The sequence below is a fragment of the Mycteria americana genome, chromosome 3 (genome assembly GCF_035582795.1).
Source record: "Mycteria americana isolate JAX WOST 10 ecotype Jacksonville Zoo and Gardens chromosome 3, USCA_MyAme_1.0, whole genome shotgun sequence".
Classification (NCBI taxonomy): domain Eukaryota; kingdom Metazoa; phylum Chordata; class Aves; order Ciconiiformes; family Ciconiidae; genus Mycteria; species Mycteria americana.
The window spans coordinates 128,016,261-128,043,695 of record NC_134367.1 but is presented as its reverse complement, the minus strand read 5'-3'; the positions used below and the strand labels follow the sequence as shown (position 1 = coordinate 128,043,695).

The 27,435-nt window shown below is 41.9% G+C and overlaps 1 long non-coding RNA gene across 1 annotated transcript in view; it reads left to right on the top strand.

Moving 5' to 3' along the window:
- Window positions 1-27,435, top strand: part of LOC142407435 (uncharacterized) — a 221,570-nt gene that overhangs the window by 123,279 nt on the left and 70,856 nt on the right. Inside the window, exon 3 of the long non-coding RNA XR_012774946.1 lies at window positions 20,790-20,904. This is a non-coding gene — a long non-coding RNA (uncharacterized LOC142407435). The remainder of the gene's footprint in view (window positions 1-20,789; window positions 20,905-27,435) is intronic.

The window sequence follows — 27,435 nt, the reverse complement described above, 5'->3', positions numbered from 1 at the left end:
GTTGTAGGTATGAATTCAAAATGAGGTAGGTAGCCTGCTTGAAACCATTGGTGAACAATCTATTTCAGAAATAAAAGACACTTTAATTTAATTCAGCTTAAGTTTGGAAGTGAAAGAAGAAAAATCCATTTGAGGTCACAAACTCGGAACCAGTCTATTCTCACAAGGACTTAACACAGTTTAAAAAACCCTTTCTATGTTCAAATTATACTTCAAACTAATTTCCTCAAGTTGTCCCCATGTAGACAAGTCTGTGGTCATGATACTCCTGCTTGTGCCTTTCAGAGTCTCCACACCGAAGCTAATGTTTCCTCATCTCTTTTTGGTGATGATAACCCTGTCCTTTATCTCCTAGATGACTGTTATGTTAAATGCAGAAGACATTAGATTGGATGCCTCTCAGTTTGGATGAAATTTATTACTTCAGGGCTTAACATTTCATCTTGGCTTATGATTAGGAGGATGAATGCTGATAGAATGTTGTCTTCATTCTCCAGGAATGCCGAAGAGGTAAATACAGTGTCTTACTGAGCATGGTTTAGACCACACGAGTTGTTGGTCCTTACTATATATATATGTATATCTTTTAGAGAAAGAAATCTACTACTGGAAGCATACTTGCTAAATAAGGGACAGAAGCACGGCAAAGGGGCACTAACACAGCGTTGTTAAAAGGTCTAACCAGGCATGACACTGCACGGTCTGCACCTTTGGAATCGAATGCGGATGTTGGCTCCAGCATGGTGTTACTGTATGAGGGCATAGGTTTGATGATTTAAGGTTTTTCTACTGGTGTTTAAAGTTCAAATTCTCTTTCTGTCATAAACTTCCCGTGTGACATAAGAGACATTAATCCTGCCCAAATCCTGTTAAAATTCAGGAGGAATTGTCTGCCGCACCTATGAATGTTGTTAGCTGTTTTGGACAGAGTAGATGACCTCTCGCAGTGCGTCTGCGCAATACATAGAAGAATGAGGGTATAAAAAGAGGGACTCTGAGGTGATGTGCGTACCTCTTACAGCTCTTAATACTTGGGCCTGCCATTGTCTAAGGAGAGTATCTGCCTAAAAATCCATGAGAATAAATGCATCATGTCAGGAAAGGAGAGGGCTTTTGTTTTCCTTTTTATTCAGCTGAGCCAAACTCCATACTGGCTTCAGAGAAATCATGTTGGGAAACAGAACTGTTCCAGTGAATGCAAATGGCTGATACCGGTGGGCTGTGATACCTATGAACTTCTGAGTGCTTTCTAAAGGAGTTAAGTGCCTTCAGCTTTCAGAAGCTGATTCTTTTACTCGTGTTTCGTGCAAAGATGTTGAAACATCACCTTGAATACTTGACGATCAGAAAATGTCATCTGTTGTTCTGGCCCCTGGTTTGTACTGTATTACATTACCTCACTAGATTATATTTCAGTACTTTCTTTAGAAGAAGTCACGTTAACTTGCCTCAAGAGACTGGAAAATTCAAGAATAAAAATCCCCCAAGACTGTTTAATGCAAAGACACCATCTGTGGCTCACGAAATTCACAAATCACGAATCCACAGATGCTGGGAGAGTATTCTGAATAAATATCACTGCACATGTACCCTGGCTATTTTATTGTTCCCTAGGTACCTGCTAGTGGTTGGAGACAGAGTCAGGTGTTAGATGGACTTTTGCTGGGACTTGTTACGCTGTTCTTATGCTGAAATCTGCTTCAACCTCCACATTGACTTTGAGTGGACGCTCATGGTACTCTGTTTTCCCATAAATGCTTGTATATAGATGGTGATGATAGTGTTACGGTCATTATTTTTACTTTTATGATCTGCCCCTGCAGTCCCCACTGAGGTCCATACCAGGTGCTGTACAAGTCTCTGCAACAACAGGCTTTGAGCCAAAGGGTGGAGTTTTCATCTTCATTTGAAGATTTGAGAGGAGAAGTGCTTGCTCCACTAAATCCCTAAGACACTCATAAATCTCTCTTTCCCAATAGACAAGGCAGATGTACAGTGGGAAAGGAAAACAAATGAAAACAGGAGCGAAGGGATTTACCTGCTGTCACAAAGCAGTTCTTGGCACAGCCACGCATGGAATTCAGGTTTCTTTTAGCCTTAGCCTGCTGTCCTGTGCAGTGGGCAATTCCTCCACTCCCCCACTGTCCTTTCATGAAAATGCTGTTGTAAAACAAAAACGTTCAAAAGCTTTGATTCAAATACTTCCTCTCTCCAAGCACCAGGTGATGAATCAGAATAGTAAGCTGTCATTTCCATCCCTAAATCCTACATGTTCTGGCAGTTCCAATATGAAAGACAATAGCTTAGGACAAGTAGTTGCAGTGATTTCCATTCTTGACCACTTTTCATCACTTTGGTGATCAGAGATGGTCTCTTTAACCCTGGCTCAGCCTCTGAATATTCCCTACTCTTTATAACAGTGTTCATTGCTTGCTGAAACTGCTTTGAAGGCATGATTGAGTTAAATCACCTATAAATCCTACTTGACACAATATCTGTTTCAAGGTAGTGAAATATACACTTAACAAAATCATTCTGAATCATTAGCTGGTGCTGGGAGAGAGGAAGTATTTCAATCAAAGCTTACAAGCATTTTGTCTTACATTAGCTTTTTGACAAGACCCCAAGGGGCCAACTTTTGTCTTGTTAGTGTCAGATACATCACACGGTACTCAGAAGTCAGGAGGAAAAATTCATTTATAAGAAAGATTTATCAGAAATCATAGATGCAATGGAATAGATGGAATTGGAGACAGTTAGTACAGGTAAGTAGTGGCCAGATGTATAGCTCCAGGGAGGAAGATCTTAGTCCATATACATTGACCATATATAGTGGAAGTAGACAGCCTGTAGTTTTATCAGTAATTTGCAAGAGTTACCAACTCTCAGTCATTGTGTTCTGATGGGAAGTGTATTTCTTAGAAGCATGTTACTATTACTTTATAAATAGTTTAAGGCCGTTTGATAGTCTGCTTTGACCTTCTAAACAGCAATAGGGAATAATTTTTCCCAGGTGATTCTGCCATGAAACCAGTAACTTCTCCTGAAAATTGAGCACATTTTAAAAAGAACGAAAGATATAATCAGAGGGTTTGCCAAAAAATCACTGCTTCTAGGTGTAGGGTTTTTCAGGTCAGGACCTTTATTTTTGTGTATTGGACAGTGCTGAGCCCTCTGGTGGTGTTCAGCAAACAAAAAATGCTGTGCAGAGTCTTTGTAAGAGTCAGCCAAATTCATCTCTGGTGTCACGGCCTTGAGGCTCTTCAGGACGCACCAGGAATGAATCGTCTCTCTTAGAGAGAGGTGAAAAACTAGCTTTCTCGTGCACCTGGGTGGGCTACTGTATAACTCAGACAATAGCTTGGGCATAGGAAAGCTGTGGCGAGGGAGAGAAAACAGACCCGTTGTTTCCTTTCTCCCAGTAATGTTCCTTGCTCAGTATACTAAAAAAAAAACCCAAAACTTTGAAGAGCTTTACAGTTGTCATACAGCTGTCATGTAGTTGGTCTGATGTTGCTTCTTAGCCCTGAGTATTTGATCTACTGTCATCGCTTCACTCTGTATTAGAGTGTGAGCAAACAAAACAGATTAACTACCTTTTTTTTTGGTAAGATACGGCTAAATAATCCTTCTCTGGTCCTATGTGGGGCCAGTTTCCGACAACGATTTCTTTCTTATGGTGCACGACCTATTTAAGCATGACTGTTACAGATCAGTATGTACAAGTATCAATATGTTAGCCTACAATGAAGTCTGTGCATGCTGCTGCTCATAGACTTGTTTGTGATGGAGATAACTGAAGGTTGAAAGCAGGGAAACAATAGGCAGGGGAATGCTGATGACTGAGAAGAGATGATAAAAAATTGCATTCATGTTTCTTGCATGCAGCTTTATGCTGAGTTTGCAGATTTGGAAGTTTCAGTCCTCATAATATTGCACACCTCCGTCAAATGAGGGCAGAAGATTTATCTTAAAAGGCCTGCCTTGTGTAATTGCCTCCAGGAAACTAGAGACACTGATCTATGCTACCTACAGTAGTGCAGTACAACACAGCGCAGTGGGGTCTGGTCCCTGAAGGGGTTCTGCAGTGCCTATAGCTTCTCCATTTATTTATTAACAACTGTCAGTAAAACCTTTCTCTTCTCAGTGCCACATTTTAATGTAGTTACCAAGAATTTGGATTATGTGCCAGGCAAGCTGTTGATGTAAGACACCTCTGTGCACCTGTCCACTTAGAAGGCTAATCTTATATCGGTCTTTACTTCAGGAAGTGGCTGTTACTAATAATTTATTGAGTGCTGACAGCCTGTTCTTCTCTGTCCAAAATACCTCCTCCCTACGAAGACTGCATACTGAGTAAGGCAGACGGTGCCCTATAAATCATGATCAAATACAGCCATGCTGCGGTGATTCAATATGTGATTCATTTAAGATTGGAGGGGAGGAGGAGAGATGGGAAAAGATGGGATAAAAGCACTTTCCTGAAGAATGCTAAGTGTAGATCACAGATTATTTTCAATTAGATTTGCTGGCATGCGGCTTTTGCATGCAGGCAGGAACTGGTCGTCATGTGAACTGTCTGCTTTATTCACAGGAGCAATGCTTAGATGTCCTTCTCAGGAGCTACTTAAAAAGCAGTTCTGTTTATCTGTAAAGGAAAAAAATTATAGATGTTGCTCTGCTTTTCAGCCCTAAGGTTATGTCTATTTTCACCAAGTTCTTGCTAAGCATTTGTTCTTGAATCAAAAGATACTTTCGATTGATGAAAGCAATTAAACAATTTGAAGATGGTTGTCTGTGTTAGGTCTGTCTTTAAGGATTTTGGTGTCTCTCAGAAATTCTACACTGACGGTTTCTGATGTGTGTCAAAGAACTCGATTTAAACTCAGATTCTGGGGCAGGGTGTGTGTGTATGTGTAATGACACAGGAAAGGAAGTCTGTCTTTCAGTTTTGCTGTCTGAAGAGGTGTTCAGAAGACTCCACAGCTTTTGTCAGACTTGCTTTCTTGTGTGAATGACTTAAAAGTTCAAAGAGACTGTTACACAGACCTACGTCTGAGAGACTGGTCTCCCTCAGGGGTATCAGCCATCACCCTTTGTTGATGATGACTGAGTTATTCTCCTGGGTAGTACAGAAGAAGTCAGTGGGACCACTGTGAAAGTGACTGCATAGCAGAGGAAATGCAAGGCTCACAGTTTGACCCCAAGTTGTGTCTTGGTAATATTTTAACCCCAAAGTGTCCAATTCTGGACAGACATGGAATCAAGGTACAACATTATCAAAACCCAGGGGCTGTTCTGCTGTGGCAAGTACTGTTTTCCTAGAGGGTGGGTGTCCTTTGCATGCTGTGCTGGCATGGGCACTGGAGGTAAACTATTTTAAAAGCATCTGCGTGATTTGGGAATCTATAGGTTCTGACTGATATATGATAGTCAGTTAAAATTAGGCAGCTGAAGTTATTACTTCCCACGTAAGTAACTTCCCAACTTCCTCTGATGGACGTCATTGCCCTGAGACAGTGATGTCTGACCTACTTGGGAATTGCCACCGTTTGCAGCCTGGCATGTTCAAATTTACCTGCAGCCTGCTTTCTTGGCTGATTTTTATGTGCCAGCCTGACTGTTAATGGTCGTGCTACCTTTGCTGCTCTGCCAGCTTCTGTCTGAGCCCCACACACATCCCCTTGCTTGTCTGTGGGATGTAGGTGATTGTCACGTGAGCTATGTCTCCACTGCAGTTGCAGGCATGCTGATCATCCAGACCGATGGGAAATGGCAGCCTGTTTAGCTCCCACCTGGGCCTGTGCACCCTCTTCCTTCTGCACAATCACCAGCGAGCAAGGGAGTGGATCGCTGCATCTCCAGGGCTACGGCCGAGCTATGGTTCTAGACCCAGGATCTTCAGTCTAGAAACTCCCCTCTGTTTTTTGGGCATGCAGGTGCCGGGCAGGTAATCTGTTCAGCATGACTGGCTGGACAAATGGAGCTTGTCCGCCAGCTCTGCCAGGGGGCCTTCTGTACAAGTGCCAAGAGGGACCCTGCATCCGGGCTTCAGTTTGGATGGTGCTTGAGCTTTTGAAGTGAATCTTTCTACTACCACACTTCAGTTAACATCACAGAGTGGCCCTGGACTGCTTTTGGATGAGGCTAAGCCAGAACATGCGCACATAACATACTCCAAATGCTGACAGGCATTCAGTTCATAGGTTAGGTTTAGGGATAGGGTACATCTCAACACTGTTTTTTTTCCCTAGATCCTCTTGTATCACTCCACAGTATCTGCTGATGTAAATGTAGCCTTAGGCTGGTCTTAAGGACGGCTCTCAGGCTGCAGTGTTTCCTAATGCCTAGGGTTCTTTTTAAAATATGGTCTGTTTTCAGTTGTACTCCAAACCAATGTCGCCTGTCAAACTGTGAGAAATCTTCACAAAATTGGAAAGCAAGAAGGAAGAAACCAAGAACTTCCAAATTCTGCTTGTTAAATCAGGATACAGACCTGAATGACTCAGAAACACTGGATTCACCCCTCCCCTCTCTTGCACCATGCGTGGTATTTCACACCAGCACATACATGGTGGTTCTCAGATGACCAAACCGCAGTGGTAGCACCTGCCCCTGGGCTTGCGGTGATATAAACAGGTACATTCCTCCAGGGTGAATCTCAGCTGGTATCAGGGAGGTGGCCCAGGGAGGTTTTTCCTTGGGGGTACACAAGGCACTGTCTCACACAGGACAGCACATCAAACCCTTGCCTTGATCCCAGGTCTCTGCACCATTTTGGGCTGGTAGGTTCATCTCTCCTCAAGAGGGCAGCAAGACTTTAGGGAGGGCACCTGTACTGTGAGCCTGCAACCCTTGCGGAGAACCAGGGTAATTTTAGCAAGTCTTTCACAAGTAGGTGAATGTCCAGCTAACACGTCTCAGATCTATGTCGGAGTCATCTCTGGAGTCTAGGTAGCTCGGATTATTCTGTCTTTACATCAGGGATTTCCCCAAACTTCAGTGCAGCAATATGGGGAGCCTGTGCAAAATGAGTTGGCCATCTGTATGACTGTGAGTGGACGGGAATCCCTAACACAAAGATGTCCAAAGACTTTCAGCAAGGGAGAGGGCTTCTTTAAATTCAGGGCACCAAGAACAACTCTGAAACGGATAGTTTTCATCCGTGAGTCACCGGCACATGTCAGCTTGGGTTCCTCTCCCATTTCCAAAAACTTCCTGGTAATGAATTCTAGCAACCCACCATATATTGCAGCAAACCAGTGGAAGGTTAAGCACTACTTGTATTGTTAACCCACACATGTAACATGTATCAACATATCCCAAGCTGTAAGTAGGAGTCTTGTGAATTCCCAGCACTCAATATACTTGTCAATACACATTTATTCTCACTAGGCTTGGAACTTATGATCTAATTAGGATTTATTAGAAGGTAAACGATCTCCTTAACAGAAAATGCAATTTAAACTGATGAGGGTTTTGTATAAACGCACATGTGCACACACACATGTTTGTATAAGATTATCGTTCAAGTTCTTGCCCTCTTCTGTATAAGCCAACATTGATATCTTTTCTAGTGAATCAGAGAAAGGAACAGATTATTTTTCTTTTTATTAATCAAAATATATCTTCAAGCAAAATTATTTGAGCATCACTGGTTTTGAGCGTCAAGGTAATGGCCGTTAGAAAAACAGGTATTCTGTCTGCAGTCAACAGTCTCAAGATGTGCTTCATGGACCGTTTCTTTGTCTTTTGAAGAACTGTCCAGGTAGTGAAGCTGGTGGACCAGCCCATCTGTAGCTCCAAGAGCATGAGGTAGGCTGTGTTTTGGAGTGCTCCTGATATTAGTAGTACTTAAAAGACTTAAAAAATCATGAGGTATCCCTGGACACCTTTGTGCAGTGAGGTCCCTGTGTGGACAGGAGGTGGGGCAGGTTTGGGAATATGCTGTGCTCTTGACCTTCTGCATAACCATTCCTCACTCGTGATGTGGGTATACTCTTCAGCACTCTTTGTGAACCAGAGAGCGGGCAAGCCACCAGCACTTCAAGTCGGACCACTCCCATTGCTTTAACCAGCCCTTCCCATATATGTTTTGCATGTGGGAACAGGAGGGGAGATGGTTTGGGATGGGAGAAGGGGTGGGTCAGTGAGAAAGGCTCCTAAAATGTGTTCTACGCAAGAGAAATGCTTCACCTGGGCAAGGAGGGGGAAGGCGGGAGCTAGCTATATCTCTGCTAATAAATTAAACAATGCACAGGAATGTTCCTGGGCCGGGAGCGTGACTGCCCGCCCTGGTAAACTGTTAGAACAGTCCCTGGCGAGGTTTTGGCATGCGCCAACCAGTGCTGCCCCGGGTAGTTTTCGAGTATGGTTTGGCAGCAAGCGTGTTCCTGGGACCGTCCCCAGTCGGCTGTTTGCATGCAGCCTCCCTGTTTTGAAGGTTAAGGGTGTTCACTGGCGGAGACTCAGGCTGTTCTGTGCCAGCTGGCCTCCATGCCCAGGAATGTTCTCAGGCACACTTAATTTACTTGTATAGATATAACCTAATGTTAACAGTTATCATCTGTCCCTGAATCTCACATCACTGGGCTAAACTAGTATGGTGCTGCTTGTACACAAGCTGTTTTCAGCAGTGCCTTCTGCTGCACGGGGCGTTAAGGCTCGTGTTGTGTGTGTTTGAAATCAGGTCAAGGTGTCTTCGCTGAGAACCTCGACACCAATGGGAGCTTTGTCCCACATATGCTCCTGTTGTAAGGGCTCCAAGCAATGGTGCTTTGGGGACTACAGCAATGAACCCCCCCCCTTTATGGTAATTCCTTTCAGTTCATCAGCAGTTTAGGTTGGCGTGCCGCATTTTCTTATTTACTTCTCATTGACATTAAGTTTACTTTGGAATTGTTGCTTTCTAAAGGAGAAATCCCAACCCAAATGAATTGAGTAGAAAATTCTCACTGATTCTGTAGGGATAGGATTTTGCTGCAATTTCCTATACCCATCAACTTTCTGTATTACTGGTTATTTTATTTTAGATGCATTTCTTGTATTCTTTCTAGATATTTTCTTCCAATATTTCTCAGTCTTCTGAGTCCCATGGTATAATTTCTCTTTCTTCTTTGCTGTTTACAGTTCTTTTCCTCTCTGCATCTCCAATCCATTTCATTATGTAAAAAGTCTTTGGCATATTCATGATATAGTTACTGAAACCATATTTACAAAAGTTTAGGGCAGCACAGATCACAAAAAATAACAGGCCTGGTGGAAAACTATAATTTTTGCATGACAGTGTCTCCTTCTGGATTGATAGGAGTGAGGGTATCATATGCCAGGGTGCCTAGGTGTGTGTAATTTCTTCATTAACGATGTGGAGGAAAACAGAATATATTTTAGGATTGGCATGCACTTTCTATTCAAAGACCAAAGAGATTAGTACACGCTTCAATGATATGACATCAAATTTATGGTAAACTGTTAGTCATAGCTGAGATAGTCACCAGATTTTGTGATGTGGGAGCGATGGTGATATTTTGTATATTCTTTATTAGATGTCCGTAATTACACTTTGCTGGTGACCTCTGTCTCTAAGCCAAGGCAAGCCAGGCATTTTGGTTCATTATAGCGTAATTGTAGGATTTCATTGTTTATTTTTGTAACCTGCATAATGATGTCACCTGCAGATAATGTTGGGGTAGCCACTTCCCACAAATGTGGAGGGAGTGAGTTGGGCTGGGGAATACTTATACTGAAGGTTATTAGCTTTATTCTTTAAGTATAAAAAACCCCAAACTTTTTATAGACCTCTGCCTGAGGTGTATCTAAGAGCTGAAGTCAGTGAACTACTTTATATTAAAAAATAAACAGATACATGGCATGGTGGTAGCCCCCTTGGATGCAGATCTACCACCTCCTCCTGCTGTAGTCCCAAACTGTCAGAGCAGGCGTATCTATTCCCCTGTCCTCCCTTTTGATTTATTTTGCATAGCTGGAAAATAATCACAAAGTCTTTTATTCACAGAAGAACTGCTCAGCATGATGCAGGTGACTGACACGCAAATAACGGATCTGGAGTGATTTTGCAGTAAATAAAGGAGCAAGTAGCTCCCCTGAGTCTTTAAAACTATTATTTGTATTGATGAGAGACTGTGGGTTTGAAGGTAAAGCTGCTTCCTGATTTCTCACTGGGAGTTGAACATCTGAAATGCTTATGGTACTCAAATCTCTGACTGCTCCGTCTGAGCAAGCAGTTAAACTTGGATCCAAAATGGCAGTAGTTCAGAACAGATGCATTACCCTTGTTTTAAATTCATGTTATATACCCACCATAATATATATCCATATATATCCATTTTGATCCAATCTTCTAATCTGATTTGGTGGACACAACTTCTCAGTAAAGACAGAAGCAGTTACAAAGCATGCTGCAATGCACATCTCCCATATCTTCTTAAGAGATGCATTTTATTCTCCTCTGGACCACCAGCTCCACAGCCAAATTAGCCACCTCTTTGAGAAGCAAAGGCCAATGGCCTGAAGGAAAGTTTTACGGTTTAATGAAACAGTAAGAAAACAAATATTAAGTTCTTAATGAAAGAAATGAAAATGAAAAGCACACAGTAGTCAGTACTTTATGATGCATGAATTCCTTTCTCTTGCCCTGCAGAAAGCACATGTGTTCTGCAGTAGTTGGGCTGATCTTGTTGGCAAATCTTTCGTTCAGTGTAATGGTGCAGGCTCAGGGGTTTGGGAAGGAAACTGGGAGCAGAAGTAGATGAGACCTGCTGAGACACAAATCCAGCCTTTTGCTATCGTGGGCTCTGCACCATAAAATCACTTCCATAAACTTTTCAAACCTCCATCACTGATTGTCAGATTTCTTTGTCCTCACAGCTCCCCTTGGCATGCTTTTCTAGTGACTCACCTTCTTCTCATTTTTTGCCCAAATTAATTCACGGCTGTAGATGCCGCTTTGTTCTTGAGCCAAAGTTCTTTAGCTTGCATGGATCTCCTTTCTGCTGTGCATCCCTCTGACATAGATGGCGACAGCAGCTACACTCCCTCTGCCTTTCATTGTCAGCCATAACAGCCAAACTCTTCTAGTCATCTGCCATGGGACGGTGCTTTGATTGTGCTAGCAACTTTGCCCTGTCCCAGAATTCCTACTTGGTAGGAAGACTGGAAAACCACATAAGGTAACGCCAGCATTAGTGTCACTTTGGAAACCACCCCCAGCAAACTTTGGTGGTGACAGCAAGCGTGAAATGAACTGTGGTGTCTCTCAAATACCAAGCCAAACTATGTATTTCTTTATATGACGTTTGTGTTCAGCACTAAAATTTCTGGGGAAACCCTGCCACGCAGACATTGTGAAGTATGTTGCCGGTGCACACAATGGTTTGCATAACACACTGTGATGTTCTCCCAGGTAGCAGGAAGGCTGATTGTGGGCCACCCCACTGACACAGGGCTCGGGATCTGATCTGAGTGGAAACTGAGTGGATGGCTTATTTCTGTGGTTACTGGTTTCTGTATTTCAGTGGGTTCAGTTTTTCATCGCTACGGTCACCATTCTCTGTGTTTTCAAGATAATTATGATTCCTTTACCTATTGAGTTTGTAAGATCTTCAAGGCAGAATCTGCCAGTTTCTGCCAGTGGGCAAATTCATCACTGAGCACAACAGGATCATGGCAACCGAAGGCTTTTAGAGAGAGAACTGTAATGTGAGTAATTGTCATTACAGGAGCACTTTCAAGGTAGTAATTTTCAAATGATATTATGGTTTTGCTGCATAAGTCACACGGTACCCAGGTAGGCTCAAATCAAAGTATTTTGACCTCAGTATGTTTGAGCTAAGTCTTTATTGATGGAAATGTTCATGGAACACATTTTTTCATGGAAATTTAATTTTCTACATTTAAAGCTGTGTTTCTTGCAGATGAAGTGAGTGTGCTTGTTCATTGTGAAGATAACAATACAGCCAATGAATTGCATATGCCTGGGTAAACTCTAAACACACAAGCCTAACATGGAATATAAATCTAAATGTCTTGCACATGCTATGCAAATTCAAAAGTCTTCAATAGGGCCCTGTTTCACCAAGAAGCTGATTCCAGAAAAGTTTGAAAAAGCAGTGGAATAACTTTAACATTATTAACCCACATAAAGACTCCTGAATATAGTACAAAATCACTCATGTTGATATTGGCTCCCCCCCGGAAAGAAAAAGAGATCAAAGTTTTTTTTTCCCCTGAAAATATTAGCCTTGAGTTTGTTTTCAGATCTTTAATGTAGAATTGCATTTACTTTCTATGTTTTCAAGACTGAGGCATTATTGTTACTCCAGTTCAGTAGGCTTTTTGTAATCAGTTCATATACTCACATTTATTTAGCTCCTTCTGAATAGCAAGGAGATGATTTCCCCTACAGAAATGGAGGGTCTTTTCAAAGATGGAAATATCTTAAAGAATTGCACCTTTATGATTATTCATAGATTTGTTTATAAGGTTAGAGCCCCATAAAGTATTCAGAAGTAATTTAATTGGTAAGCTAACACTGGCTTGAAATAACTTGCTGAATCCCGATGCTTTGTTCATTTTCTGTCCTAGCATATTGTATTTTTTAGTGCATTGTAATATTGGGTTACTCAAACAAGATGAGAATGCTCATTTCAACAAGAGCAGGACTAAAGCTGGGTTTTTTTTGAAGAATATTACATATTGTCTTTTAATGTAACGATTTCAAAATGGTGCCTGTGTCTTCCTGTCAAAACAGAGTTATACTGCATCTTAATGGGATATATTTGTCTAATATCTGCAGGCAAAACCAAAAAGTAACCTTCTCTAATACATCCTGAGTTTCTGCTTTAGGTCTTTGTTCACCAGTGGCCACACTGACTCTGGGATTTTGTACAGCCTTGAGAGATGTATTGGGGCTGACTAATATACTACCAGTCAGTGTACTGTTACACTCCCTAGACAGGCCCTTACATGAGGCGAGGGGATGTGAAAAAAAAACCTTCTCCATTTCAATTTTTTCAACTAGGCTTTCTACCTCCTCCACCTACCAGGAGTGAGAATACCTTTATCGTAAACTGCTGGTACTGCAAAGATGAGTAAATGCATTCGGAGCAGCCCGGATCCTGGGTGACACCAGCAATTCTGTTCACTCTGCTGAGAAGAAATGCTGTAAGTTGTCTTGGTTCCCCAGAGTCTTGAGAGACAGCTGGAAAACCACTGGATAGTCCATTTTTCACATGGCTTGAGAACTGAGGGGGAGCAGCTCTGTCCAACCTTCGGCTGCTTTTTCCTGCCTAGAAGAATCAAAATAGCTAACATGGAGGCAATGGCAAGAGCCAGGATGGCTTCTTTCTTTCCTTCAAAATTAAGACTCTATCCTGCAGTCATGGCGTTAGAGGGGAGGTCTTGCCTGAGTGAGGAATGCGGCACAAAATGAGTTCCTTACGCCAGGATGTTAATTGCTGTTGAGAATATTTACGAATGGGCTTCTTTAATGAAGTGATTTGTTGGTCCTAAGTAACTGCTTTATCTCATCAAGTCCACAGCACAGGAAATCTAATGTGAAGGTTTGGTCCCAGCAAAGTATGCTTGGCTTGAAGAAAAGAATCACACTTTGGAAAAAAGGAATAATGGAATGTTAAATTAGTAATGGCTTTTGCAGCTTGTTTGCAGTTTGATCTTTCTATGCTGTAAAAATTATTTCAGTATTTAATTTCTGGGGCTTAATTTGTGCCTTTGCTTGGATTATTTTTTAAAGAATTTCTTCTGCTTGGAAGAGTTTGTTTCCTACAACAGAAGAATAATATTACAATAGATGGTTTGCATTTGGCTGCCAGAAGCCCCAGCTGTTGGTAGGAGGATATTCTGAGCAAGTGTGTAAATAATGTTAAGACTGACAGGCTTCCTTGAATCTCCACGAAAACATAGCTTACCTCTCCCAGGCCTCCAGTCCAGGAGAGCAATTATGTTTGTATTACCTTGACTTTTATAGGTCTGTTCACATATTCAAGGGATAGCTCATCTGCTTGGCTGGATTGGAGTCACACAGCTATGTCTGTGTTGCTGTGGACTGCAGCTCATGTAAAAATGCTCAAACTATCTTTACATGAAGTCTCTTGGGTATTGCTGTTAATACAGACACGGGAACTTGGAGCTCAGCATGTGGCACCAAGATCTGGCTAACCTGCACTGAGCTCTGCCCTGTGTTAGCCATGCGTCTCAGCGTCCAGCCAGCTAGGTAAGGACGTGTCGATAAAACCTGTAGCCACAGCTTCCAGGTGTGCTCAACGAGCTTGAAGTAAACAAGGATACTGGTTTGACACTCCCTTTTGTACCCTGTTGTGGGGGTAACAGACCTTACTGGGCCCATAGAGGGGTAGAGGAAGAGTTACACCCGCTGAGATGGTGCTGGTAAGTGTCTCTGCGCATTCATCTCCTGTATCAGATGTCCCTGAATTTCTCCACACTTGCGCTCGTTAGGTTACATACCTAGACTTACGAAAGGGAAGCTGATGTGCAGAGAAATGAAATGATTTGCACAGGGTCAGGAATGGTAGAGCTGAAGACTGAATCCAAGTCTCTTGAAACCATGCCAGTACCTCAACCACAAGGCCACCGTTCCTTCGTAGCATATTTTCCTTTGACTCTAGCAGCTTTTGCAGCTGGCTGGCTTTGTAGAGCAGATCCAAAGCTCACTGAAGTCAGTGGGAGTCCACTTACCGATTTCCAGCAGGCTTTGGATCAGTCCCATTAGGTGCTTTTTTCCTATGCGCTAGAAAGAATAGTTCTGTCTTTTAATGCTCCCTTTACCTGTCCGTGTTGTGTGTTAGGGAAGCTGTACAGTTTGAGATTAGGGTTGTTTATTTTACCTTGTAAGGACCCCTGGCAACTGTTGGAAAACACTGATAGAAACCAAGGTTATTGCTCCCATCTCCTCACTGGAAATTTCTGCTCCCTCGGAGCACAGCTACATAAACAGCTGATTTGGCATTTAGCACAAGGGAAGGAACGGAAACGCCTGGCAGGGTGGTGGGAATGAGTTATTGGAGGTGATGGGGGAAGGGCCAGAGCCTTGGAGCAGAGCTACTGCCAGTGGAAGAAGCTGTGCTGGATGCTGAATCCACTGTTTGTGTGGCTGCAGCCTCTTTGAAGAGATGAGAACTATCAGATGTGGGTGGGAAGGAATCTCTTCAACTGCTAATAAAATGTTATAATTAGTGTGATCACTGATCACCCAGTTAGTATTTAACAGCTGTATGTGAAGATTTCCTTTAGTTCCCCAGGGTCAGTACTATCCACTGCCATCTCCCCAGACTGCAAAAATGAAGTCTGGGAATTCACGGCCTTTTTCTACATTCCCATACTTCCCCATGTGAGCTAATACCCATTTTTCTTAGCAGATTTGTCTCCACTCACAAAGAATTCGATCCTGTTCTTTATGAAATCAATGGCTAAATTACCAGTGGCTTCTGTGTCATGGTTTCGTTAGGTTTACTCTGTGAGGGAGGGAGAAGGCTGAGAAGAGCTGAACACAAAGCTGATGTGCACCATAACCTCCCAAAACTTTAGCTGTATTTCTGTTGACTGTATTTGGCTTTTGATCTTACCCAAAGACCATTGAAACTGTCATTAGGATGAGGTAGTCTACTGCAACTGCAGTATAGTCATTATCTTTATTTAAAATTATATACATGGGCTAGAAACTAAAACGTGCTCCTGGCAGGTCCTCTGCTTGTTTGCTGATACTGCTGAGGACCCCAGAGACTGGATTCATCCCAATTTGCATTAGATTCTTAGTTAATTGTTTAAGTTGGAGACCTAATTCCTCTGTGGGCCTGGGAGCCCTCTGTAATCAGGGAAGAAAAAATAGTTACTTCTGGAAAGCAGTTCAGAAATTTAGATGGGATGCAAGTACCTGCAGTCTTCATGGTCCTGAAGTAATTTCTACTGACTGTAGGGGGAGTTCAGTGTAGGTAAACTCCTAATTTAAGCAGTGTAGTGAAGTCCCTGAAGTTAGGTGAGATGGATTTGTGGGCTGGTGACTAGTGATTTCTCATGGACCTCACTAAACTTTCATGGAGCTGCTTAACTACAGATATGTTGTTTAATAAGGAAAAGAGAAACCTGTGGGAAAACAAAGAATATCAATAATCACACGTACTTACATCTGGCAATAAAGTTTTTGGAAAAAAAATCAGTACAGCAGCTTGTTGCCTTTGAAACTTAATGCTATTAAAATGTTCAACATGAAGTTTCTATTTTTAAAATAGCAGTTGAAAGAAATGCGCAAGATTAATAAGAAGCTAAATTGAAACCATGTTGGTTCATAGGTAATACGGACGAACACTGAGTTAATGGGGAAGCATTCTTGGGCTATGTGTGCGCTCCAGTTTGGGCCGCTTCTTGTTTGTTTTTTATTTTGTCTTTCTTAGAAAGCAGAAGGGGGTAGAAATACCAGCCTGTTAAATCTTTTATTTCCTTTTTTAGACTGTTGTTCAGTCGAGTTTATTAAGCTTTTTGAAACAGCAGCCTATGACAAGTTAAGACACCGTCTACCACCCCAATACACAGAGAGTCGCTAATATAAACCATTCTCCAGCAGAAGTGGACGACAGGTCTGCCTGTGGGAAAGCCTTAAAGACAAACAAGGAGACGTGTAGCAATCATGTAGGAAGTGGTGAAAAGGAGATTTGAGTATTGAGCTGTTTACCTGGAAGGGAGAAGCCATCTGACACAGGTGTCCAAGAGAGCTGTACATCTCTGTCTCTATTTGTTACTGTTGGAGCAGATGCAGCTTAGAATAGACAATTCTCGTCTAGCTAAAAAGCAGGAGAGAGGAGCTGCACCTCCAAGGAAGTGTTTACAAAAGCAGTTGCAGGTACAGGTTTGTTCCAAGCTATGGTTATTAGCACAGTCTCGTGCTAATAACCATAATTGCCAGCCCAGAGGACTGGATGGACTCTAGTTCTTGATATTAGACGAAAAAAAGGGAGTTTGAGCAGGGAAGTAGGGTGTTGGTAGGTTGGACCCTGGAGAAGAGCTTTGGTTTCATTGGCACTGTGACCATTTACATGATGTCAAGATCCGGCCCACTGACTGCAGTGGAGTTAGGATGATCCATGCCAGCAGCAGAGCTGTCCCATATGGCTTTTATTTTCTCCCAGATTATTATTATTATTTTTTTAAAGTCTAAAGGGAACTGGCTGTGTGGTAATAATAGAAGAATGAGCACTGGAGGACCTTCTTAGCAGCCCGAAGGAGAATATGCAGATAGTTGTTCAGTTTGTGAATTGTTAGCAGAAGCAGTGAATGTTACCAGCAGGCACTGCATGAAGCTGCATATAGAATAACCTGCCGTGAATGAACTGCCCAGAACATCCAACATATATTTACATAAGGGAGACGTCTGTAAAATATTAAAGTAATAAATGTATTTATGTACATTTATATGTGCATTATTACCTTACACTAATACTCAAATGTGGGCTCTGTATTTCATTATGAGTTTGAATCAAAATGTATCTTTACAGGGCTGAATTAAATGTGGTATTAAGGCCTGTTCAACAGCATGCTGAAGCTGGCAGGGTGCTTTCCATTAGCTGTGGCTTGTATTAGTGAAACACCCCAAGATACTCACTGTGCTCAAAAAATCAGTTAGAGGTGGTTCCTGGCTTGCACTGTTGCCATTGACACCATGGTGTAAGGAATGGGCAGCGAGGAGCAGAATTGTCCATGCAGTGCAGGTGACAGACGTGAGAAAAGAACCAAGAACTTGTTGGAACAGAAGGACAAGATAAAGCCAGGGCAATTGCTGCTGCGCCATAGATTGAGGCGCTCTCAGTCAACTCCAGCGATGGCCTCAGACTCCTTCCATGCCAGTATGACCTCTAGATGTGCTTCGCCAGACCAGGTTTTTGGCTACTCCTCTGAGGATGTTTGATTTTCAGCTGAACCCTGCATGTCTCATAACAAGCTCTGGGTCTTAGTTTTGTGGTCATGGTTTGTGTTTTACGAATCTTACTTCTTAGATGATGGAGAGTGGTAACAGGGATAGAATCAGTGATGAGAACCTCGGGGAAGGCCATGGGTATGTGGGGAGGGATCTGCTGGTGTTTAACAACAAAACATGAAAATCTTTTTGGCTTACTGTTATGATTGCTCTGCTTTTGTAGATGAACAAGTTACATAACTTGCAAAGCTTCAATAACTTAAGCTCTGCAAAACACCCAGATGAATGACAGGAACACAGGTACAAACTGCCCAATGGTAGCATTGCTAATGAAATCCTTTTTTTCTGGCCAAAGTTGTTCAGTATTAAAGAAAACCAAACAAAACTCTTACAATTTTGAATGTTAGAGGAAGAAACCCCATTTTTTTCTCATTGACCAGATGTCTCGTTTTCACAAATGCTGACCTTCTATTTACTCAAGCACTTTGGAGTCTCAAAGTGGTTGTTGAGGTGTTATGCGTTATTGGTAGAATGGGTTGGAAACTAGAACTTTCTCTATTGAAGTAAAATTTGAAGTTTCAAAATGAGTTTGCATACCCTATCAGGATATCAGGCACTCAGTGAATTTGGAGTGAGGTGGGCACTCGCTGTGCAGGGGATATTCTGAGAAGTTTCACTTTGAAGGCGTCAGAACGTTTTGATTCTGAAATTTGAAAATATGACATTTGATAATACTGATTTTATATTATCATATAGTATAGTATAACAGCATAATACTGAATAGGGTATAACAGTACGCACACGTGGTATATATTAAGGTTTGTTTTCATGTAATATATGTATAAATTGAAACAATGAAATACAGTGATATGGTGAGAATAAAACGTATGAGTCAAGATTAACTCAGCTAAAACATTTAGCTGAAGTCAGTTTCTGTAAAACAATTTGGTTTCAAAAAAATGGTATTTATTATGTAAAACTACTGCATCAAACTGCTCCTAGCTTTCAACCGAGTTTCATTATTATAAGTGAAACCAGTAATGCCTAACAATTTCCATTGTGGCAGCCCCTAATGTTGTTAAACTTTTACCATGCATGCTGAAATCGTACATGCTGAGGTCTGCTTCAGGCTGAATTTCTTTGGAAATGATCGGCAGAAATGCTTCAGCAGTTTCTGAGACGGAGCACAGGCAAGATACATTATTTTGCTTACACTAAAATGTTACAGCTGTTTCAGAGAAGGGCCTTAAAAACGACTGGAAATCAGGACACTAGAATGGACTTTTTGCGTCCCCTGTGTCTGCCCTGGTTTGGCCAAGGTGTGAAATTGCGTAGTGTTGGCGTGTTCTCTGTGTTAGAGCTCAGCAGTTAAACTCTGTTGGCTCAAGGAGGGTTTGGTGGAACCAGGGACTCGTATCTGGTTTTTTATATCACTTTTACCGTTCAAATATGTAGGCAAGGTTTGGAAGGAACAGTAGCTTCAGGTACCCTGTGTTCTTGATTGATCTCATTAGTTAATTATTCCTTTTTACTAAGGAAAAACCAGCTGATGTGCAGAAAAGGGAGTTTGTTACGTGGGACATCTGCCATTCTTTCTGTTCTGCCTTCAACCTCAGGTCCAAGTTTTAACGCAGGCTCGCAGGCTTGGTGAGACGATGCTCTCCTTGTTGCCAAAGCGGAGCCAGCGGTGCCAGAGATCTAATCAGGTGGTGACACCAAGGACTAGCGGAGATGTTTGTGAACATGGAAAAAGTAGTTCTCCTGGCTCTCCCAGCCAAATGGCTGGCCAGAAGTAAGGTTTCAATTAGAAGCAGAGCTAAAGTATGTTTGCGTTAATGACAGATCCGTCAGCTGAAGCGCAGATACTCTAACGAGAATCTGTGTGATGGGATTGTGTGCATGTTGCTAATTGATTTGACATAGCTGCTTACTTGAGTTTGGGTCATTAAGATGGATGATCTCTGTTGGCTGAGAGGCATCGCTGAACCCAAATTTCTGCTAGAAGTTTAAGATTGCCGTGTTTCCTGGGCTGCTAGGTGTCAGGCCTACCTTCAGAGCGCCAGACTGGGGTCTGTGTAGCAGCGGGAGTGACGTGCAGCAGATTATCAGTGATAACACAGGACGGGGGGGGTTTCAGTCACTGCTGGTTTCTCTGAAAATCTTCAGGATCCATTTGTGGCTAATTTCTCATTATTTTTGAACGGCAGCGCTGCTGCTCCCTGTCCGGCTGTGGGTGCCTGGGCGTCGGCTGCGCTGTGAGGAGAGGCAGGGGCCGCCCCCGCCAGGCAAAGCCGGTTCCAGCCGGTTCCGGCCGGCTCCAGCAGCCCCATCCCAGGGCACAGCCGTATGCAGCGTATACACAGAATTAACAGAATTAATAACATCTGAAGTACTTTTAATTAATTCCTTCAATTTGGGGGAAATTATTGAAATCTCCTGTTTCAGAAAGGTAATAATATTTTGTTGGTTTTATTTTTGTTCATCGTTTTTACCTTAACAGAACTAGTCTGTACCAATAGGAAAATACTTTATGTGAGTTCATTTTTCTGAAACCGAATTTCTTCATACCAGCCTGCTTTGTGGGAATCCTGGTGCCACCCAAGCGTGAACTGCTTTCTATAATTCTGCCTCCTGAAGGAAAGATGATCTTAGCTCTAATTTATTTTTAGTCTGGTTCTGAGTTTGAACACATCAGGGCTAACTTTCGCCTTTTGGCTCCCGTATTGTCCTCAGGGGCCTGTCACTTCTGGCTCTACATGTGGAGAGGAATGTAACCTGGTTGTCCAGGGCAGGCTGCTAATTACAGCTTTAATTTTATTGTGTTTAGGAGGAGACAGATATCCAACCTTTTCTTACTTGTAACTACGGATCTGAAGAAAGGCATGATAGCAGATAAGGTGTGCTGACAGACAGGATGGCCCTGACGGCAAATTGCCCATCGCGTGAGTAAAACCTGCTATTGATGAGCCGTATGAAAGGATGACTATTGCTATAACGATACATGTAGACAGATAGAGCTGTGTATCTACGTACACATATACTCATGACACGCACACACATATATGTATTTGTTTCTATGTGTTGTTAACAGAATCAGTTCCAAAAAGAGTTTAGAAAAGAGGAGAAAAGGTGTGTTTTATATTATTCCTGTGTATACACTTGCTTATGTAATACATGCTTCATTTCCTCTGGGACTTCTTAAAGAAGTTACTAGTGTATAAGCAGTGTAACTTAAAATAAACCAACTGGAATCTAAATAGTTTCTTACAATGCCGACAGTTTTGCAATAAGCAAAAAAAAATTGCACTTTGTGGCAACAGAAATGATCTATTATTTTACAAGAAATGAGCTATTATTATACAGTAAGAAAATAAAAGGAAGGGTCTGCTCTTAGCTGTAAATACTACAAAAATTATTATAATTTTGAAAATGGTAAGCTGTGGTTTTGTTAGCTGCAGCTCCATTGCTTTGAAAGGGAAACAGCTGATTTATATCAGCTGAAGATCTGTCTTTGCATTGTTGATGTTTTATTCAGAATTCTTGGATCACAGTATGTTAGAAATCGCTGCGGTAGATTTACCATAAGTATTCAGGTTCTGTGGTGCATTAGCCCTTGAGTAATCCCATTGATTTCAGAGGCTTAAAAGTACTCAAGAGCACAGATTCCTCTGGAAAGAGGAAAAGCTGATCAGTCTTGAAATATGGTTGCTGGGAGTATTACCACAGCCTGCTTTCCAGTGTGGTGATGAACTTAATTGCTATAGCGTCAGCTCTGTTCCTTGTTCCAGGCACTATTGTTTGCCAATCCTGTTGGGCCCAGTACAGCACCTCTTGAAATTGATAGGAGCCTTTCCACTGACTTCACCAGGTATTGGGTGGTTAGGGATCTTGAACTAGATCAAATAGCAGCTATTAATGTAGCTTGGCCTTCTTCCAGCTTTAGTTATTGCCTGTGGTGCTTATACAATCTGTTTGGTATATAATTTTCTCTCATTTCATAAAAGAGAGAGAATGACTCAGAGCAAAGCTATGCCACTTGGTATTTTTGTTTGTGTATTGTCACTTACCTTTGTATTCAAAGAAGATAAACCCAACAGCCATCTAGTTACCGACCCTTTCTATATGTGTTTATGTATACAAAGGCTGCTCTTGCATTTATATAACTGAGCAAAATGATTATGCAAGTTCAAAGCCATGTTCGTGCTCTCTTAAAGTACTAATTTTTCAAAATTGGGACAGATGTTTGGTGCTGTTGAAAGAAAAAACACAAAACCTGGGACAATGGAAAGGTCCAGTTTTGGTGCTGAGGATGTTTCAGAAATGGAGCTGTTTGAAATATTTCCAATTTCAAGATGGTGTAAACCCTTTTTATTTAAATTTTGGGCAAAGGGAAAAAACAGTAAAGAAAATAACTGCAGAAAATATTTCAGTTAAGTATTTTGCACATTTCTGCACTCTGAGCGTTGAAGAGCAGGGACATGGTCAATAATGAGCCTACGAGTGTCACAGGGATGTGAGTTTGGTATCGTAGATGCTGTGTTTTCTGCACTACTGATTGAAGAAAGCAAGAAGACTGCCGTCCAAAGTTTGGTAGCTCTCATCACTCTAGGAGTTTTCTCCCAGCTCCATTGCCACCAGCAGTTTGTCCTGCTTTCTGCTTTTTTCCTCTGGTTATTTGAATGAAACAGGTGTTTCACAGAAAGATTGAGTGCTTACAGCTCAATCTGTCTCTCACAAATGGATCTTTTGTACTGTCTGGTGGATTAAGAAGGGGTTAGGTGCTTAAAAAAATAAACAGTGAGTGCAAACAGTGGGAAGGAAGGGGGAAGGAGTAAAGCTGCATGTGGTTGATGAGCGAGATGATGTCATTTATTTAGCAGAGGTGATACAGTAGTCAAGAGATGCTATGAGAGGAAGGGCTCCTTTTAAGGAAATAGGGTAGTACACCACCGAGGACTAGTATACCACCAGGTGTGAAGCAAACCACAGCATATCTGTTAGTGGCCAATGAAAAAAGTTCATTGGTTTTGAAGCCTTGGAGCTCAGGTGCAGTGCAAGAGAATAGGGGCTCATTGTTAAGGCAAGGATCAGCACTCCCTTTTGTTCGTTCCCCTGCCCCCCTCCTCCTTTGGCACTGCAATAATAATATCTTGTCACTCCTAAGACATGCTGGCATAGATCACGTTCACTGATGGATGTTCAGTCAATGAATGTACTAAAATGGTTTGTTTCTGTTGATGTATGTCTTTGTAGACTCCTCTAATGGGAATGTAAATAAATGAACCCTTCACCAGTGATTTCTTTCACTGTAGTCCGGTTTAACCCTTGAGTGCCTCCCTGCTAGGAGGCACTCCAAATGCTTTACTGTCGTACATTGCTACGGCTTTTGCCTTTTTCTTGAGTTTCATGTATTCCATTTGCTGTCCAAGTACGCAGGCAACTTCCTATATGTGGATGCAAGCATTTTTTTAAAATCGGTATTTAGTAAAACAAGGTTGAGAGATTAAGATGGGCAGTCAAGAAAGGTAAGGGCCTAACGTCCACTGAGATCATTGAAAAGATTTCTCTTGATTTCCCTGGGAACTGTAGAGGTGATGACAAGCTCGTGAGATTCATTGATTTTCAGCTGTGTGCGAGACCTGGTTTGTATGGGGTTGTGAATGATAGAACTGTAACATTTTTCTGTGGTTAGTTCTCACCAGTATGTAAATTTTACAGTGGTGCTTGTCCTTAAGACACTGGCACTCAAAAACATCATCAGAAAATACCCAGAATAAATATATTTACCCTTAATGATTAACCAAGAATAATTTTGACAGAGAAGGTAGGCCCTAATGTATTTATTCTCAGGAGATTTTTTAACCATAAGTGTATGGGAAGGAAAGTTTTGAAAGAAGATTAACATAGTTTTCACAGGTCCCTTCTAGACTTTGAAGTGCTCGTACTTGGACATTTTACCTACACCACTGGAAATGCCATCTTCCATAATCGTGCATTTAAAGAACCATGTGATTACCACTAGCCAAACCCCATTTCTTCAAGTCTCCACTTAAAGAGGCTTCTTTTCCAGAGAAATTCGTGCACCAGCGGTAAAGAGCTTCTGGTGAAGATGGAAATGGAAGGTAATAGGCCTAATGCTGTCAGTGTAATTTCAATTGTCATTTGGAAAAATTGCAAAACTGGTTGCGGTTTCCCTCCCATTTCCATAATCAGACAAATCAGTCATGGAACAGGATATGCTTGCACAACAGAGATCGAGAATGGTGGAATATCACATGGCTACAGAAATGCTCACCAACTGCAGAGCACTATCTGATATGATCAGTGTAACCTTGTAACAAGTTCATGTGTTGGGACAACATACTGTTGTATCATATATCTGGAGCAAAGACAATTAAAAACAGCCTTCTCCCACTTCAGCCTCTTGTATGTAGGAGATGCAAATGCCAGATTTTGCCAGGAGACCAACTATTGACAAAGATCATCCCTTCCTGAAAGGCTTTTGCTAAATCTCATCTGTTCTGGAGTTTTCAATGCAAATGTACTCACTGATGGAGAAAATCCTCTTTTTAAAATGTGCTATTTATTTTTTAGCCTATGCGCTTGCTGACTCTGCTAATAAAGTGCTATTTAAAAGCTGTATTCTAGAATGGGGAACTTTGTACCTCCATCCCCTTCTCCTATATATTTATTGTAGTGGAAATGTAAGAACTTTATTCAATGCTTGGCTGTGAGGACACTGGAACAGAGCATCCAGTATCTCCTTATCATTCCTTCGTTATTTATGGTTGCAGCGTAGTAACATGCAGCACCAGATGTGAGTAAGAAGAAGGAGGGGTGCAAAAGAGAACTTCAAATGACTGTGATGAATAGTTGAAAGTGAACAGAGGGGCTTTTAAAACTCCTTTAAAGAAAGCCTAATGCTCTGCTTCCCTAAGCAGCAGGCTACTGATGATGGAAAAGTCACAGACATACCTGCAGAGATTTGGGAAGCTCTTGTTTCAGTGGGTCTTTATGGCAGCTAAAAAAAAATTCCTGTGCTCCTGCCAACTTGGTTGGTGTGTCCAGCTTGCTTTTCTTCTTTGCATTTTGCTCTGTAAGGACAACATGCAATGACTTGGACAGTGCCGACTTCCAAACTGTGTTTATTCTTAGTTAGCTACCCCCACCAAGACCAGGCCCTACTTGTGTCTGGTACTTCACCATACAGTGTCAGGATGGGTATATTGTAAATGATGTCATACAGAGGGAAAAATTTTGCTGGGAAAATAGTTATTTGTCATCAAGACTGTTGCCAATGAGACTGAATTCAAATTTCACGTGGTTATAATCTTCCTGTCCAATGCACCATCAAGGTGTGAAACATAGAGGACTCGAGCAGTGCTCTCTTGAGGACTGCTGTCTCCTGGCTGCATTTGATTTCTGATGGTAGCATGAAATACCAGGCCCTGAAAGCCCTGAATCTTCTTTGCCTTATTAAAACCAAATGGTGACGTTTTATTTGACAGGCACTACCCGTACTTCCCTATGGCACCCTTGAAATCCAGCATTAGTATAAATCATGAATGAAGCACTTTCTATCCTCCTCCTGCATCAGCCTGTTTTATAACAAGCTTTCTAAAATTTCTGGATTCAGAATAAAAAATGTTGGCTTTTCCAACCATCAAATTCCTTGATTCAATTTTTTTTCCTTGTTTGGCAACATGACTTGAAAAATTCAGCGAAAAAATTTTGACAGATGCGAAGGAATTTTTTTAAGGAATTGTTTAAGCTTTAAGTGAGTCTGTTGTTTGAGTACAGCTAAAATTGTTTAAAGTAGAATCAAACAGTAGTCTTTGTGTACTCTGAGCTCTGCAGCAGTACGTCTCTGAGAAGGATGCAATGTACTGCAAGAGTATGGCAGAGTGCTGCTCCTCCCCATGCCCGCTGACACTGAGCTACCGCTTCATGCTGTCCCCATGGGCTTTCTCCCTCCTGCCACTTCCACTTTCTACCGTGGTGGGTGTGTGTGCTTCAGGGACCGAGTAGATGCACTGTGGGTGGCTGAATCCTAGAGGTGAGGGTGAGCTTGTTGTGTGGAAGTGAGAGCCTGTAGGTATTACGGTGCGTGGGCAGCAAGGCATGTAAAACATGGTGTGTACAGCTGGCCTGAGCATCAGTGCTGCCTTAACTGATGGTTTCCTTGGTTTATGCTGATTGCATGGATAGGAAAATGCACTCGAAGAGCTTTAGCTCTTCCGTTAACACAGTTTTTGTGTGGGTGAACTAATTGGCATAGCAGGCCACACCTCTTCACACAGACATTTAGGAAATGGTAAAGCAAATAAGCCCGGTGGTGCCAAAATCAGAGCAATAGCTGATGAAGCCCTGATGGGGAGAACAGCCAAATAGCGTGAATGGAATGTCAGTAAGTACAGAAGTTAAAAATACACATCTCAAACTTTGAGGACACTCTGGGGACTAGGAAGCTATATTGAACTAGACTTCAAAAGATCCAAATAAACAGCAGGGTTTTCTCAATGCACAGAAGTACATACTTGTGATGTCAGAGAGATGTTATTTCTGCACTGCAAATCTCAAAACAGATACCTAAAAAACCAGTCCAGATAAGTTGCTTCTTATTTAATTTACATTTATAATTGCTCTTGTTTTATTTTCATTTATGTTAGAAACTTAGTTTTAGACTCATACTGTGAATCCCAAGTTTCCATATTTCTGGAGATAACATTAATGCTTGTTTAGGGGAGAGTGTGTGGCTTGTGTGGTACTGAGCAGCATTTCAGAGCACTAGAGTTCAGCTGGTGTCTATGCTGGATGAGTTTGGACAAGTAAAGCAGGAATAATAATATTGATTTGCTTTGTGAGATACTTTGAGATCCACAGATGAAAAATACCAGAGAAGAGAGAAGTGTTCATCTAAAGCCAGACTTCTCCTGGATGCTTCTCATGCTAAATGTTAGGAAGACCAACATGTCCCTTCTCCCAGTGCAGGTGGCTTCCCAGTTCTCAAACCCTGGGTAGGCTGTGGCTTTGTCTCTCTATTCTAGACAAATGAAGACTGTAGATGGTATATACATACAGTGCCTGGATAGAAACCGCTGGAAATAGCTACAATTCTGGTATCTCCATCTGTGTTACTTATCCTGGGCTCCTGTCATAATGAGCAAGGAGGATTTTAGAGGATGATTCAAGTGACCCATTTTAGATATATGCTTTAGGATGAGATTACTTTTGTCTTGAAGTACCTGTTCTCTCCAGTGCTCACAAAGGGAATTTACTCTGACTACCTGGATCTTGCCATGGAGTCTTAACAAAAGCTCCTAGTGTGTGTTTCACACTGCTGTTTCAGAAAACAGCTGCCCTGGCTGGCAGTGAGCAGCGGCAGTTGACTTTCTACTGGTTAGATGTGAAAAACTGTGAGTTGCTTTCGCAGCCATACTTCAACTCACTTTGGTTTGTCTAAGAGGAAATGG